Source organism: Myotis daubentonii, chromosome 14, assembly GCF_963259705.1.
Source record: "Myotis daubentonii chromosome 14, mMyoDau2.1, whole genome shotgun sequence".
NCBI classification, from domain to species: Eukaryota; Metazoa; Chordata; class Mammalia; order Chiroptera; family Vespertilionidae; genus Myotis; species Myotis daubentonii.
In genome coordinates this window covers 13,886,491-13,904,452 of record NC_081853.1, presented here as the reverse complement: position 1 = coordinate 13,904,452, position 17,962 = coordinate 13,886,491, and the positions used below count along the sequence as shown (strand labels likewise).

The 17,962-nt window shown below is 41.0% G+C and overlaps 1 protein-coding gene across 10 annotated transcripts in view; it reads right to left on the bottom strand.

Moving 5' to 3' along the window:
* CFAP20DC (CFAP20 domain containing) overlaps positions 1-17,962 on the bottom strand; it is a 219,565-nt gene that overhangs the window by 50,552 nt on the left and 151,051 nt on the right. The window lies entirely within an intron of this gene.

Genomic DNA, 17,962 nt, shown 5'->3' with positions numbered 1-17,962 from the left:
AACATGAATGAGGCTTGCTTGCTTCAGTGATGGAGGACTCCAACGTTCCCCGCCTGCCTTGCCGGCCTCTGAGCTGGCAGTTTGAAACATTGTAGCAAATATAGAAGCTAAACAAAACCCCAGAAACCTGCTTTCAGCGAGCTGGGATCTCAGAGCTGGAGTTGATACAGAGTTTCGATTATAGAACACAAACAAACCAGATACCTGCTTTCATCAGCAGAGGCCTCAGAGCTGGAGCCAGAGCTAAAGCTGGCCCAGAATAAAAAAGAAAAAAAAGAAAAAAAGGAGCGGTTGGGAGCTTCAGTCACCCAACAGCCTGAAAACAGCTCTTAGCCCCTCACCCAGACTGTCCAGACACCACAGTGGGGACCCCCACCCCGAAGGGTGTGTGACCAGCTGCAAACAGCCATCATCCCCTCATCCAGGCTGGCCAGGCACCCCAGTGGGGACCCCCACCCTGATCCAGGACACCCTTCAGGGCAAACCAGCCAGCCCCCACCTGTGCACCAGGCCTCTATGCTATATAGTAAAAGGGTAATATGCCTCCCAGCACCGGGATCAGCGGAGCCGTGAGGCCTCCTGGCACTGGGATCAGCGTGATAGGGGGCAGCGCCCAAACCCCCTGATCGGCCCTGCTCTGTGTGTGACAGGGTGCGGCGCCCCAACCCCCGCGCCCCCCCCTCCCACGGGCCCTGCTCTGTGTGTGACGGGGTAGAGCCATAACCTCTCCATCGGCCCTGCCCTGAGTGTGAGAGTGGCGGCGCCCCAACCCCCTGATCGGCCCTGCTCTGTGGGTGATAGAGGGCGGCACCCCAACACCCCGCCCCACGGGCCCTGCTCTGTGTGTGTCGGGGTAGAGCCATAACCTCCCCATCAGCCCTGCCCTGAGTGTGACAGTGGCGGTGCCCCAACCCCCTGATTGGCCCTGCTCTGTGGGTGATAGAGGGCGGCGCCCCAACCCCCTGATCCGCCCTGCTCTGTGTGTGACAGGGGGGAGCCCCTCAACCCCCTGATGGGCCCTGCTCTGTGCGTGACAGGGGGGAGCTCCCTAACCCCCTGATGGGCCCTGCTCTGTGCGTGACGGGGGGAGCTCCCCAACCCCCTGATGGGCCCTGCTCTGTGCATGATAGGGTACAGAGCCCCAACCCCCCTGATGGGCCCTGCTCTGTGCGTGACAGGGGGCAGCGCCCCAACCCCCTGATTGGCCCTGCTCTGTGCGTGACAGGGGGTGGCGCCACAACCTCCCCATAGACCCTGCCTTGGTGTGACAGGGGGCGGTGCCCCAACCCCCCAATTGGCCCTACCCTGAGCGTGATTGAGGGTGGCATCGCAACCTCCCGATCCACCCTGCTCTGTGCATGACAGGGGGCAGTGCCCCAATTCCCCAATCAGCCCTGCTCTGAGCCCAACCAGGGGCTGCATCTGGGGATTGGGCCTGCCCTCTGCCACCCGGGAGCAGGCCTAAGCCAGCAGGGCGTTATCTCCCGAGGGGTCCCAAACTGCGAGAGGGCACAGGCCGGGCTGAGGGAACCCCCCCTTCCCTGTCAAGTGCACAAATTTTTGTGCACCGGACCTCTAGTTTAACTATAAAAAAGTAATGACATACTAATAAACCTTGAAAACATTATACTAAGTTATAAGGTCCTAGATTATATAGTCCATTTACATGAAATGTCCAGACTGAGCAGATCCATAGAGACAGAAAGCAGATTTGTGGCTTGGGGGAAGAGGGGATGGAGGGTGACAGCTAATGGGTATGGGGTTTCTTTTTGGGGTGATGCTAATGTTCTGAAATTATGTTGTGGTGATGGTTACATAATTTTATGAATATACTAAAATTACTGAATTGTATACTTTAAAAGGGTGAATTTTATGGCATATAAGTTATATTTCAGTAAAAGAGCAGTCAGTAATCAGATGTGAACACAAGACCAATCACTTGACTTTGGGCTCAATAGTGATCAAGTGAGTTGCTGTCCTTCTGCAAGAAATGGAACTAAATGTTCCCATCTGTCAAAGAGGTATGTTACTTGTCTGGTCATTGCCAATACATGAAAAAGAAAATATTTTTGGGTTTTACATTTTTCTTAAGGAAATCTTAATATGTGGTAAGATTAACCCATCTATTCATTTATTTATTGACTCCACAACCTGTACTGTGCCTGAGGTATACCCCAGGTGCGAGGATGGAAAAACAAGAGAGAATGGGGCAGTGGTTAAGCCAGACAAATCCTTTCTGGGCCCTAGTTACACCATTTAACAGGTGTATATGATAGGGCAAATTACCTAACCTCTCTGTGCCTAGTTTCTTCATCTGCAAAATGGAACCATAGTATATACCTCATGGAATTTTTGGTGGATGAAATGAAATACTATATATCAAATGCTTAGCATAGTACCTGACAAACTAAGGGTCTTCAAACTTATGATTTGTACTTCTATCAGAAAGTGTTTGAATATCTACTTTCCAATATGTAGGTATTTATAAATTAAACACATGTACAACTATATTAAAATAGTATGTATAGTATAAAATACACATAAAATTGAAATGAAAATGGTTAGGCTTAAAAAAATAAATGGAAATAGTTAAAAAAAAAAGTCTTCCTGAAGCCCAGTGGATTGTTTCTGACACATCTTCTAGGGTGAGTACAATTCTCTTAGGAGGCCACTGAGCTGGCAATCAATACATATGCTCTTATTATTATTCCTTCCTCCCATTTTCTCTGATCCCCTCCGTCCAGTCTTTCATCCATTCTGTGCTATGCTGCAAGCTGGGAGTATAAAAAAGTAAGACGCACATCTGTCCTCATGGAGCTCACAGTCTAGAAAGGAGGCGTAACAGTTATTCTCAAATGTACTGTGACCAACACTACAACAGCGACATGTCTAAGATGCAGCACAGCCGGACTAACTGCCCAGGAGACTGAGAGCCTCCCAGAAGTCTACAGTGGCATTTGATCGTAATTCAATTGATTGACAAATGGAATGGGCAGCCTTCAGAGGGAGTGAACTCTCTCCACCACCCGTGGGACTGAAGCAGAGGCTGGGGAAATAGTAGCTGGCTGCAATGTTGCAGGAATCTGGCATGGTGAAAATGGCTTGATGTGTTAATCCATTAATTTATTCCACAAATACTTACTGAGACCCTGTTATGTGCCAGGAACTGTTGGTGCTAAGTTTGCTTAGAACTCTGTATTTCCATGACTTTATATCATACAGTAATAATGTATTCTGACAACACCCTGGAAGGGGCAGCCAAAAATGAGCTGAGCCAAAGAAGTGACTTTCTCCAGGGTCATGAATAGAGCAACTGGTGGCAGAGACAGGTAATTAACTTAGTCCCCTGATACATTCTTGATTTGCAATCTCTTAAACCATATCTAAATCACCAGAAAGGCTAAATTATTCATTTTTTTAAAAAAGGATCGCAATAAAGTCTTCACATTAAAGTGGACTTCAGCCACAAGATGTCATCTAACTAAATTATGCAACTGCTGAGAGGCAAAGTGCTTTATGTAATTCTATCTCTGAAAGGCTCAAAATGCTATGTATAATACAATTTCATCTCAAAATATCCTTATAAGAAAGAGGGGAGACTTTATCAATCAGCTGCTTTAGGAACAAGGTAATAGGCACAGGGCTATATAATTCAACTGTGCTCAGATTCCACGCAAGCCCTTCCATCATGGTCATTCAAACCTTTTGCTTCGAAAGATGTTATTAGGAGCATAAGACAGTGAAGATGCAAACACAAGTAAGATGTTGCCCCTGCTCTCACAGGCCTTCCGATCTAGTAGGACAAGAGCTATCAAGAAATGAGCATAAATTAAGGAAGCATATCTGAGGTATAGTATTAATAATCAAACAGAACTCTGATAATGATTAAAAAGAAAACTAATAACTCCAACAAAATCATAAAATACAACAAACAAAAATAACCTTTCAACTAGATGCTCTTCGATCTCTCTTCTTAAGATTTTAAGACAGGCTAGCTTAATTGATCAAACACTGGCCTACAGAGTTTTGTGAGCCTCAGATAGGAACTGTGAGAGACACAAGCTAAGTTTCCAGTGGTGGCATATAGCCAAAATGAGACATGGCCATGGGTTAATAGATCAGATGAAGAACCTCATTCTATCCTACAAGGATGGGAGTGTAATAGAATTGGGAGAAAACTGGGTCGCTAGTCATTCTGGAGCCTGTAAAATCTCATACTCTCCTTCTAAATCAGGTTTGCACCATGACAGTGCCTGACACCCATGCATAGGGAACATCATGTAACAACTCTTAGTAAAAGGTCTATAAGCAATCGCTGACTATGTGAATTCTTTTAAGTTACAGCAAGACTCTAAGGTAGTGGTTCTCAACCTTCCTAATGCCGCGACCCTTTAATACAGTTCCTCATGTTGTGGTGACCCCCAACCATAAAATTATTTTCATTGCTACTTCATAACTGTAATTTTGCTACTGTTATGAATCGTAATGTAAATATCTGATATGCTATATGTGTTTTCTGATGGTCGCGACCCACAGGTTGAGAATCGCTGCTCTAAGGGATGGTGGCTGTTAGAGTAGAATACAAAAGGCAATTGAGAAAGGGGAAATAGTCAAATAGTCTGGCATTCAGAAAAGAGAGCGTTCACTTATAGAATCAGTGAAGGCTTCATGAAAGAGATCTAATCAAAATCTTATAAGACCAAATGGCTTCCACTTTGCTGCCCAAGTCTTACGAAAAATCTAAGATACCAGTTCCCAAATGGAAACTACGCAAATGCCATAAATAGTAGAATGGATAAGTAGTGTGAGAGTCACACAGTAAAACACTATAAGCAATGAAATTAGTGATATATTGAATCTCACAAACAAGATGCTAAGTGAGAGAAACCAGACACAAGAGAGTATACACTGTGAAACTAGTCTTGGGAGTCAGGGGTAGGTTGTGAGGGGACAGTGACAGAAGGGGGTGGAGACAGGGAGGGAGCTCGATTAGGCTTCTGGGGTGCTGGTCTTGTTCTCTTTCCTGATCTGGGGATGGTCACTAGGGCTTGTTCAATTTGTGATACTTCATCAAAGTATGTGTTTACTTCTCCATTACCAACGAGAGCATGAAAGTCTAAGACTTACCTGAAAAGTGATTAGTTGTTAATCACTGGCACTTACATGGGGCTGTCTTAGTGAGAAAAAATGTGGCTGGGGTGTCATTACCATTGGTAGTCTAAATTTGTATTTATTATTAAGAATTTTGAAGTTGTAATTAGAAAATTTTGGAAGTTTTTTGAACCCCCAAATGACAGCAAGGAAAGTAGAAGTCCATTTTCCAAAGATAATTTTAATTGGCATTTAATTTGAAGGTTAATGTCCTCTCTATTGCTATTTACTGACAGTGTTTAATTTCTATGCTGATATTTTAAATAACGGCTGATAGTAAATTAGTGGTCCAGGGCATCTCTTTGCCAGCTAGCGCTCCATGAAGACTTGTTCTAAATTCCTGAGCTACTCACCCCAGACAAGCGTTTGTCCTGATTCATTGGGTACGCAGCCCACTGACAACAAGAATGAAGAGAAGACTGAAGCCACAACATCAGCTGTGACACATACTTGAGGACATAGCTCATTCACAATGTATAGCAGCTTGCAGCATGTGTTTCAACAGGCAAAGAGGTAAATCAAAACTCAAAGACCAAGCCACAGCACAACTTGAAAAACTTTGCTAAACTTAAGAGATGGAATTTGCACAGTATAAATCAGGAGTCAGACTGTTAGAAAGAACCAACTTTATGTCAATGGCATTCACAGGGTAGGCTTACCCAGCTCCACTGCCACCTCTGAAATGTGTCTCACAAACATTTCAGCTTGAGACCTGGAGACACTTCACAACCCCTGACTCAGCCTATACTTCACTATCCACACACACTAATCTCTTAAGAATGTCTCAGGTAGAGAATTCTTGGGTAATTATACCCAACGGTGGCAAAATTCCTTGCAAAGAGATTCCTTTTTATCTCATATACTAGTATGCGGATCTCTCTTCATTTTGGGGGGGAGGAGGGAGAAGAATTTTAAAAAAAGATCTTTATATTGATTTGCTATATTTGTATAGACTACCCTTTTAATCTATGACCTGAAAATAAATAAATATACTTCCATCCATTTTGCCTTGGTAGTCAGAGAGCTAATTTTCAGGAAGGATTTTCTGACAAATATAGCTGAATTATTAACCTAAAAGAGTTGATAAACAATTAGTAATTTCCAAGCACCTATTTTCTGAGTTCAAGGTACTCCCTGATTTTCACAATAAGCTATAGAGTGGAAGGAAGCTAGTAAAATATAGGTGAACAGGTTTTATATCACATCCAAGGATATGCCTTCTACAAGGCAACTATAGCCTTGTGCATAGTAACCATTCAATAAATGATAGATTAAAATATTATATAAAGAATCTGGAGGAAAACAACTTCTGAGACTTCTCATAGAAATGAAAACAGCAGAGGTAAGCCAACTGATGCTCTTGAGTGGGAAGGTGATAACATTGGGTTTGAACTGTTTGCAAATGTAAAAGCCTGCTTGTGATACAGCGATGAGACAGACAGACTAACACCTGTGCATGCTTCTGCACACTGAAATACTGCACAGCTGCACGTGGCAATAGAAGTGATGTTGTCACATGATCACAGGATTTAATTCAGGGCTGGGCTGACACTGTTCAGTCACTGACTGACTGTGAACAAGCTAAAGCCTCTCTGCTTCCTCGTCTGTCAGACAGGAGTAAGTAAGGCTTTGCGTGTGGGGCGGCGATGAAGACTGCAGACAAAGTGAGGGGCACTTTGTAGAGGGCCTGGCACATGCCAAGTACCCCAGATCCTTAGCCACCAACAAGATTCTTAATCAAAGACCTTGATCTCAATGTGTTTAGGAAATACTCAGTCCAGCGCCTGTTACTTAAAATAGGAAAATGGTAAGTCTGACTTGCTGCTATTTAAAAGTAGGAAAAGCAAGATACCAAAGACGATGGATTTCTTCAATAAACATTTAATTAGTAGGATACATCAGAATACTGCAGAACTGACAGTGAAATATTAGAGTGTGTTGGCTAAACAACCAATGCATTTTCATTGATCCATACTTCTGATAGTCTCTTAAATTTTGTCAAGTCTTTCTATCTACAATTCCTGAAACTTTTGAGAACTTGAAATTGCTTGCATACCTAGCTGCTCAGAAATGGAGACATTAAAATGTCCTGATGACATCTGCAATTCTCTATCAGTGCCCAAATTTTGGACCGTAATTCCATCTTAAATTATTTTAACATACTTCTACTCTAGACCATTTTGCCTTGGTCAACAACTTAATTAGACACTAGGTACAAAGAAAGTGATAGGAATAAAATTCACTCGGTAGCATCAGTAGGAGTTTGGATTGAAAATATTTAAAAAGAAGGCAGAAGGCTAGGAGCAAGTTCCACCTGGGAAATTTCTATGCTTAATGCCAATTCTTTATTGGTAGCACAATTGTTATTTGATTACCAAATTCTATAGCTTCAGCAATATGCCCAGCAGTATACTGACAGATGAAACTGAGATAATTACTTCGTTTTTCAGAGAAAAGGAGTGCAGTTTTGAGAAAACTTCAAATATCAGAATCATTTCCAAAGGCTATTAATTGGTAGGAGTGTCCAATTTAATAAACAAAACATTCCTACCATGGTTAATATGGTTTATGAAATGCTACTAGTCCTGCCCAAGTTCAACTCACTCTATCAACCCCGAAGCTACTCATCTACAGTTGAGCTCCGGGAACATGGTTGGCACACCGAGGGTGGTCTCTATGGAATGACTTAAGAGACATCATGTCCAGCTTCTGAATGTTTTTCTCTATTCAGGTTACCCCTGAGAAAATACCAATGTGTAATCTGGCAGAACTGACCCATTAATTCACTCTGATGTTAGCATTCAATTAATCTATAAACAGAGGAAGCACACATAGTTAGCACTTACTGAACAGTACCCAGAACTAGCTCATGGAATTTTATTAAATTTGAAAAGGTTTCATTTGTGTCAGCACACCAGGTATACCGATTACACTTCTAACTATTCAAATAGGTAGAAAAAAATATCCTGTTGGATTATGGGCTAAGTGTTCTCCATGTACTATGTCATTTAATACAACAATCCTATGGAATGGGTATCATTTTCTCCAAGTCTATAGATAAGGTAACTGAGGCTCAAAGAAGTTAAGAAATATGTCCAAGGTCATTTAAGTACGAAGAAGCAAACCAGGACTCTAATCCAGGTCTGTCTGATTTGAGCTGCTGCTCTAAACCAGGGAGTCCACTGTTCTTGACTTCTTGGTTTTAAAGAATGAAAATGTAGATACACTTGACATAGAATCCTATTTGGGGAAGGCCCCGAGGGGAAAGCTGTACACCAGGTGGCCCAGGGCAGCATGAGGCCAGTGGGCACGTGGAGCAGAAGCTGCTGAAGAAGGGACAGTCACCCCTAAGTAAACCTGCACCACTGGGCCAGGGCGATGAGCATGTGAGTAATACACATGGCAACCGGACCCAAAGCAGATGTTTTGCAACAATGCAGTATTGTAGCTAAAGCAAGTCAGGGGTCAGAAAGACATTTATGAATTCTTCAAACAATGGAGTATTGTTGGAATGACAGCTGCAAAGGCATACTTGAGTGGCAAATTCAAAGGAAGACAGATGGCTTCCCTTTGAACAAAGAGTATTATATACCATAGGAGACGCAGAACTTTTTTATATAATGGAACAATGCTTTAAAAATTCTAAAATAACTTACAAATTCACTTTTCTCTAACTTTGTAGAGCACCAATTGCATAGAGGAGTACACTTTTATTACATTTTTAAAAATATGATGATAAATATGTCCTGCTCCAATACTGGGCTCGAGTTCCTCAAGAAGGCAATGAAACTCATCCTTCTTCATTATCCAAAGTAAATTGCTTGACCTGGAGAGTATTATGCTAAGCGAAATAAGCCAGTCCGAGAAAGATAAGTATCACATGATCTCACTCATATGTGGAATCTAATGAACAAAATACATCCAGAGACATAGAAGCATGGAACAGACTGTCCAATCTCAGAGGGAAGGCGGGTGTAGGTGGAGAGAGAGTAACCAGGGAACTTAGATGCATATATGCATAGCCCATGGACATAGAGAATAGTGTGGTGGAAGCCTGGCTGGGGGGAGTGCGGGGTGGAGAGGGCCAATGGGCAAAAAAAACAACAACACAGGGACATCTGTAATACTTTCAACAATAAAGATAAATTAAAAAAACAACCACAAAGTAAAGTGCTTGATGATTATAGGGAAAACATTATTTCATTTCCTAAGATATCTTTAAAAGTGCTCTCCTATAGTTCAGTTTTGATTTTCAAAAATGGAAATGTGAAAATAAACTCAAAAGTTATATATGGTTTGGCTCACTGGATAGAGCATCAGCCTACGGACTCAAGGGTCCCAAGTTCTATTCCGATCAAGGGCATGTACCTTTGTTGCAGGCACATCCCCAATGGGGAGTGTGCAGGAGGCAGCTGATTGATGTTTCTCTCTCATCAATGATTCTAACTCACTATCCCTCTCCCTTCCTCTCTGTAAAAAATTAATAAAATATATTTTAAAAGAAGTTATATATGAATCATTTTATATATTTTTTCCTATAAAAAGTCAGATCTTTATTTTTTCCCCTACAGAGAATAGCTGGATTTGTAATTGGTAGCTTATTTTGTCTTCCATTATGAAATTAACCATTTTTCCATAAGCTCAAACTTTTTCTGGAGCCATAAAGCCTGTATATACATCTTTTTTGTTTGTTTATTTAAAGATGCACACAACGACATTTGTAGGTTTAAAATGATTCACTCAAAATTGTTTGAATGCAATTATATATGTGGAAAATTTTAATTACCAGCTATCTACATTGTTGCAGTATTACCCAGAGGGCTGCACTTCTTTCTTAATTAAAAATATCTGAATTCTATTAAAATATAAATAAAACATTGCAAGGAAGAATTTATCCAGCAGTTAGCAAATCAATTTCAGTAAGCATTCTTTAAGAATTACTAGTACCCTCCATATCAGGGGATTAGAAGGGCAGTTGTCCTATACCACCTTCTTCTCCTTTTTTTTTTTTTTTTTTTGTAAGAGCCTTTCATTTTCCTTATCATAAAGTTACTTCATGCGGGCACTTTGCCAGAGCTTAGGGATGTCCACTTATAATTCCTGATTGCAGCACCTCGATGGCTAAGTGGAGGCTCAGATCTGCCTGCAGTGATCCGCAGCCCAATAAATGACATGACCATCCACCTCCCTGGTTGCTCAAGTTCCAAACCTAATGTCATCTTTGATTCTTCCTGTTTCCTCTTAAATACTGTCAGTCTTACCTCTCAAATATGCCAGTAATCTGCCACTTCTCCTCATCTCTACCCTGAACTATCAGAGTGATGCCTCAACTGCTGTCCTTGCTTCTGTTCCTGCTCTGCAGAGACTTTTTGAACGTAAATGCCATTGCTTGCTTAAAACCTTTCAGACTTGGAATAAAGGCCACCCTCCTCACTTTATGTGCTCTGGGATCTGTTTACCTCTGACCTCATCCTCTTGTACTTTCTCCATGCCCATATGTCCCAGCTTTATTCCTCAAAAATGCCATTTCAGGAGCTTTCTACCTACTGTTCCTGATGTCTAAAGCACTGTTCCCAGGTTCTTTACAGAGCTGGCTTCTTAAATTACATCTCAACCCAAATGTTACCTGAGACCTAAAGTACCACCATTCTGCCCAACTCTGCTACTCTATTACATCAACCTGGTTTTCCCCTGTACACCTTTACATAGTTTACAATCATTTTATGTACTTGGTTGTTACTGTCTGCAACTCCCAACAGAGATAAGTCCCCCGAGGAGAGGGGCCTTATTGTCTTGGTCAGTGTATCGCTAGCACCTGGGAGAATGTCTGCCTGTTAGGTGTTAACAGAAGAGGAGATGTTCTTGCTTATCTCAGGAGTAGAACCAGAATAGCTGTATCCCACCACCTGGAGGTCCTTTATTTTGCAGGCCCAGCTTAGGTGGCAGAAACTGCCATGAACCCGTCAACACTCTACATGAAGGGACTACCGCTAACCAGCTAAGATAACTTCACACCTGCATTAATATTAATATTAATATTAATATTAGATTGACTTCTAGTCCAAAGGATAACTCTCAAAATTTTCTTTCTGCATTAGTACATTTCCTATGAGTCACACCAGTACAATCCTTGTAGCCTGTCTGAGTTGATCATGTCTGTGTTAGAATTCAATTCTGGAGCCACACTAGTCAAAGTATTAAGTTTTAAATATCTTGAAAGAAAAGTTTTCCATTCAAATTAAATCCATTTGTGGAGGCAATTAGGTAAAAGAAAAAATAAAAGATCCAGATGGGAAAGCAAGTAGAACTATATTTGCAACAACATGATTTTATATATAGAAACTCTTAAGGAATTCGCAAAAATATGGAGAACAAATGTTCAGCAAGGAAGTAAGACAGAAAATCAATAGGAAAAAAACAACTGTATCACTACCTGCTAGCAATGAACAAGTCAAAAAGGAAATTAAGAAAACAATCCATTTACAATAGCATCAAAAAGAATAAAATACTTAAGAATAAATTTAACAAAAGAAGTGCAAGACTTGTACACTAAAAACTACTAAACATTGCTCAAAGAAATTAACACTAGATTGCCCAAGGAAGTCATTTTGACTGCTTTTTAATTTCAATTAGAAAAACAATTATGTATATAAGGACACAATGTCTTAGAATTTTGTGACTTTTTGTACAACATATAAATGCGTTTATTAATAATTGTAGTTACCTCCCCCTCCTTCATTTCCGGTATATATATATGTGTTATACCTATATTGCCCAAAAGCAGTCATTTTGACTGCTTGGGAAATTTTAAATAATCAAATGACTCTTATTATTGAATTGAGTAAATTTCTTATATGACCAGTTCGGCTCTGTATTGAAATAACAGTTTTCATTTTTTTTCGATTACCGTCACATGATAACATACAAGTACATGATAAATTGTCAATACTTGATAAGTTGCAGTTGCTCAATAAGCTAAACTAGTACTTGTTATTTGAATCTTTATGCAGTGATACTTGTTCTAATAAGTTGTTTATTTTATTTCTTTTGCACCCTAAATTCATGAAAGAAATGTGGAATAGAAGTGAGTTATTGGAAAAGCTAAGAAACATAAGTGAAGAGTGCTCTGATATTATTCTTTCACAATGCAGTCATTTTGACTGCTTTTGGGCAATATAGGTATATACTAAATTTCAGTCTTTCTAGTGTTAAAGACCCCAATAAATAGAAAAAGATCCCATGAATCGGAAGGCTTACTATTGTTAAGATGGCAATATCCCCCAAATTCCAGCTGCCTTTTTTAAAAATAAAAATTGACAAGCTGATCCTCAAGTTCATATGAAATGCAAGGGACCCAGCCTAACAAAATCAGTCAAGAAAGGGAAGAATAAGGTTGGAGGACTCATACTTCCTGATTTCAAAGTCCACTTCAAAACTGTAGTAATTAAGGCAGTGTGGTACTACATGAGGATAGTCATAGCTATATCTATCTATATCTATATCTATATCTATATCTATATCTATATCTAATCTATCTAATATAATAAAAGAGAAACATGCAAATTGACTGTACCTCCGCTACACCCACAAACCACACCCACAAGCCAATCAGGAGCAAATATGCAAATTAACCCAACTAAGATGGTGGCAGTCATGTAGCTGGAGCGAGCAGGAGGCTTGGGTTGCCCCCGGCGATGGAGGAAGCCAAGCTTCCTGCCTGCCCTGGCCGGCTGTGAGCTCTGCTCAAGGTTACAAAGTTTCAATTATAGAAGATAAATAAATCCCAGATACAGTGGGGCCTTGACTTAAGAGTGTCCCGACTAATGAGTTTTTTGAGATATGAGCCATCTCTCAGCCAATTTTTTGCTTTGAGTTGCGAGCTAAAATTCGGGTTATGAGCCAGTTTCAGATACCCCACCACTAGTTGGCACAGCGAACATCACAGCGAACACCACAACATCAGCCCAGCATCACGTGTTTCACTCGTTCACTTTTTGATTTGATGTACGAGTAATTTGAGTTATGAGCTCCATCACGGAACGAATTAAACTCATAATTCAAGGCCCCACTGTACCTGCTTCCAGCCCGCAGCAGTGGCCAGCCTGAAAATGGCCCTCAGCCCCTCACCCAGGCTGGCCAAACCCCCATGAGGTGAGGGTCCCCACAGGGGGGTTTGACCAGCCTGAAAACAGCCCTCAGCCCCTCACCCAGGCTGGCCAGGCACCCCCGTGGGGACCCCCACCCTGATCCGGGACACCCTTCAGGGTAAACCAGCCAGTCACCACCCGTGCACCAGGCCTCTATCCTATATAATAAAAGGGTAATATGCAAATTGACCCTAACAGCAGAACGACTGGGAATGACTGGTCACTATGACACACACTGACCACCAGGGGGCAGACGCTCAATGCAGAGGCTGCCCCCTGGTGGTCAGTGCGCTCCCACACGGGGAGCTCTGCTCAGCCACAAGCCAGGCTGACGGCTGCCAGTACAGCGGTGGTGGCGGGAGCCTCTCCCGCCTCCTCAGCAGCGCTAAGGATGTCTGACTGCAGCTTAGGCCTGCTCCCTGCTGGCAAGTGGACATCTCCCGAGGGCTCCCGGGCTGCCAGAGGGATGTCTGACTGCCAACTTAGGCCCGATCCCCTGGGGACTGGGCCTAAGCCAGCAGGTAGACATCCCCTGAGGGGTCCCAGACTGCGAGAGGGCACAGGCCGGGCTGAGGGACCCCCCCGAGTGCACAAATTTTTGTACACCAGGCCTCTAGTATATATATATATATATATATATATATATATATATATATATATGAGCCTAAGTGACCATTCGACCAGCAGCTATGATGTGCACTGACCACCAGGGGGCAGACACTCAACACACAGGCATGGAAACATGGAACAGACTGATGAATCTCAGAGGGGAGGGGGAAGGGGGGAGTGCAGGAAGAGATTAACCAAAGGTCTTATATGCATACTAGAGGCCCGGCACATGGATTCGTGCACTGGTGGGGTCCCTCGGCCTGGCCTGTGGGGAGGGGGCCAAAATAGGCAGTCTGACATCCCCCAAGGGGTCCCAGATTGTGAGAGGGCGCAGGCCAGGCTGAGGGGCCCCACTGGTGCACGAATATGTGCACTGGGCCTCTAATAGATCAATAAAAGAGAACTGAGAGGTCAGAAGTAACTCAGTACAATCAACTGATTTTCAAAAACGGTGACAACTCAATAGAAAAAAGTCTTTCAACCAATGGTGCTGGCACAACTGGATACCCACATGCAAAACAATGTAGTTGAACTTTCAAAATAATTAACTAATAAAAATTAACTCAAAATGGATCATAGGACTAAATTTAAGAGCTAAAATGATAAAACTCTTAGAAAATAACAGGAGAAAATGTTCATGACCTTGGATTAGGCAAGGATTTCTTAAATATAACACCAAAAGCACAAACAACTGAAGGGAAAAAAATAGATAAACTGGACTTCATCAAAATTAAAAACTGTTGTGCTTCAAAGGACAACATCAAGAAATGAAAAGACAACTTACAGAGTGGAAAATATTTGTTTATCATATAACTGACAAGGAACTTGTATCCAAACTCTTTTACAAGTGAATGATAAAAGGACAATCTAGTTTAAAAATAGGTAAAGGATTTGAATAGGCATTTCTCCAAAGGAGATATATAAATGGCTAATAGGCACATGAAAGATGCTCAACATCTTTAGCCATTAGGGAAATACAAGCCACAACCACAATGATACCACACCACAGGAAGGCTTAAATAAAAAGACAGTAAGAAGTATTGTCCAGGATATGGAGAAATTGGACACCTCCCCTCCATTGTTGATGGGAATATAACATGGCACAGCCATTTTGGAAAACAGTTTGGCAGTTTCTCAAAAGTTAAATGTAAAGTTCCTTATGGACCAGCAATTTTACCCTTAGGTATATACCAAGAGTACTAAACCATATGTCTACACAAGAACTTGCACATGAATGTTCATAGCAGCATAATTCCTAATAGTTCCAAAGTGGAACCAACCAATGTCTACCAACTAATAAATGAATAAGCCAATATGGCATATCCATATAATGAATTATTATTCAGGCATAAAAAGGAAAACCTGCCACCACATGGATGAACTTGAAAAACTTAAGTGAAAGAAGTCAGACACAAAGCCCATGAAATGTCCAGAATAGGCAAATTCATAGATACAAAAAGTAGACTGGCAGTTTCCAGGAGTTTAGGGGGACTGTTAATAAGTATGAAGTTTCTTTTAGGGTGATGACATGATTTAAAATTAGATAGTGGTGACGGTGGCACAACTTTGTGAATATACTAAGAAAAGGCTAAATTCTACATTGTGAGAATTACATCTTAGTAAAGCAGTCAATAAAAACCTTTGGGTTTCTGGGATGTGGGGGAAATCCCTCTGTGGAGCTAGTACACGCGACACTCTTTAGAGGACATTGTTTCCACAGATTCTTACCTGCAAACATCAAGTGGAGAGAATGTCGCTCATTAGAACCCTTCACTATGACCTCGAGTTTCCTTTTAAATGGTGTCTCTGGAAGAGCATACACTTTCACTGTAAACTCACTCTGAAATGGGGCAGACCGCCCAGGCCAGTGATGGCGAACCTATGACACGCATGTCAGAGGTGACACGCGAACTCATTTTTTTGGTTGATTTTTCTTTGTTACATGGCATTTAAATATATAAAATAAATATCAAAAAAATATAAGTCTTTGTTTTACTATGGTTGTAAATATCAAAAAATTTCTACATGAGACACGGCACCAGAGTTAAGTTAGGGTTTTTCAAAATGCTAACACACCGAGCTCAAAAGGTTCGCCATCACTGGGCTAGGTCTTCAATAATTCTATATCCTATTAAACTGAAATGATCACATTCACAAATTGAGCCATAGATCGTAGTGATTATGTGGGTTGTTAGAGATCAAATTTTATTAGTCTGAATGTTGACACTGAGGTCAAAGCTCTCTGTACAAATGGGAAGCAATGCCTTTGTGCCTCTATGCCTCATCAGAGACAAAGCTCCTCTCCCTCTTATTCTCTGAAGCCACTGCTATCAGGGTTCGTGGCTGTAAAATAGACCAGCATCAACTCAGAAGGCTCCTGAGCAGAGCAGATACAGGTCAGGCTTGTGCTGTGAAGTCTGCAGTGTGTGGCTGTAAGAAGGGTCTCCTGAAATAATGTAAATGGCTTCTGGAAACTGTCTTATCCTAAAAGCTTCTTAAATGAAGAGAATGGGAGGGCAAGTCCCTGCTCTCTCTCCAAACTTCAGCCTCTTTGCTCCTTCCCTTGTCCCTGGTATTATCAGAAAGCACTATTTTTCAGGCAGTGGACTGTCCAGGTACTTAAAGCCCATTTGTGCAGAAGTCCCCAAGCTGATTGTGATGCTCTGATTTTATCTCTACAGGAAGATTTACAATATGGAAATAAGCAATCTTTTGAATATATAGGATGACATATAATCTAATTCCATTAGATTCTACCTAATGGAAGGTGGAGGCAAAGAAATTAGGGAGAAAATGGAGTGGAATGCTTCTCCAAGACTTGCTCTGGTTCTGTTTTTGGCAGCCCAGCATTGGAGAATAAATGTCTAAGGTTAGTTTATTGGCTGCATTCCAATCATTAGCACAGCCAAAAAAAAAAAAAATTACAGTTAGAGAGAATAAGAACATTTGTTTTAGAAATATTTTCAAAAATAAAACATGCAAAAATATTATTGACTACTTTCATTCGAAATCACCATAAAACAAATCGATTTTTTATTAAGTTAAGTGATTTACTATTTTTTTACATGCACACATACAAACATGCACTTAAGTATGAGAAATAAAAGGGAAAATTCATTTGTTTTAATTTTGGATGTTTCTTAAAGAGAGACCATTGCTTTTATGACTTAGCACATGTTTATGCAGAATAGTATGGTGGCCATAGCCAGTAGTTTTGGACACAGAAAATTTAGGTTCAAGTTGTGACTCTCAAACCAACTGTTGTCCTTGAAAAAACTGTTCAACTGTTCCAAACTGCAGCTTCCTCATCTGAAAAAAGGGGATGATAACAGTCTCTACCTCTCAGGGTCATCGTGAGGATTAAATGGAATACTTCATGGAAAAGGCTTGGTACAATGACTCCCACGTGGTAAATGTTTCAAAAATATCAGCTATTTCTATTTCGTTGCTGATGATGTATATGTGTCTTACCTGTGCTAGGTAATAATTATCCACTATAAGTTGCTTAGAATATAATTGGACCAAAGCTTTACATTGTAACACATCTGGAATACTTAGGACATGACAAATAGAAACACTCTTTAATGTTTAGAAAATGGAATACAAGTGTCATCTGTCCTGCATAGTCTCTGGTTTCTAAGTGCAGCTACGGGGGAACTGAAGGAAGAAAAGGACAACACAGGAAGAAAAAAAATCAATCTGATGGACATGAAGATAGCCACCAAACTAGCCTAGGGATTTACTCAATGACATTGCTTTACTGTTAACCTTCACTCATACCATTTATTATTTGAGGAACTGCTGCAAAGTGAATAGAATAATGATGTTTTTATGACTCCTAATGTAGATTGTTATTGAAAATCTGTCAACTTTACTGGCAAGCCTTTGGCTCAAAAATAAGATCTTCATTTATAATTTGCAAGCAGTGATGACTAAAATAATGAGAAGTAACTGGGAAATAAAAAAATAACTATTATGATAATTATCTTTCTCATTAAAAACATGAGGCATTCTATTATCGTTGGGATGTGCAATACCCTTTAACAGCTGCTGTT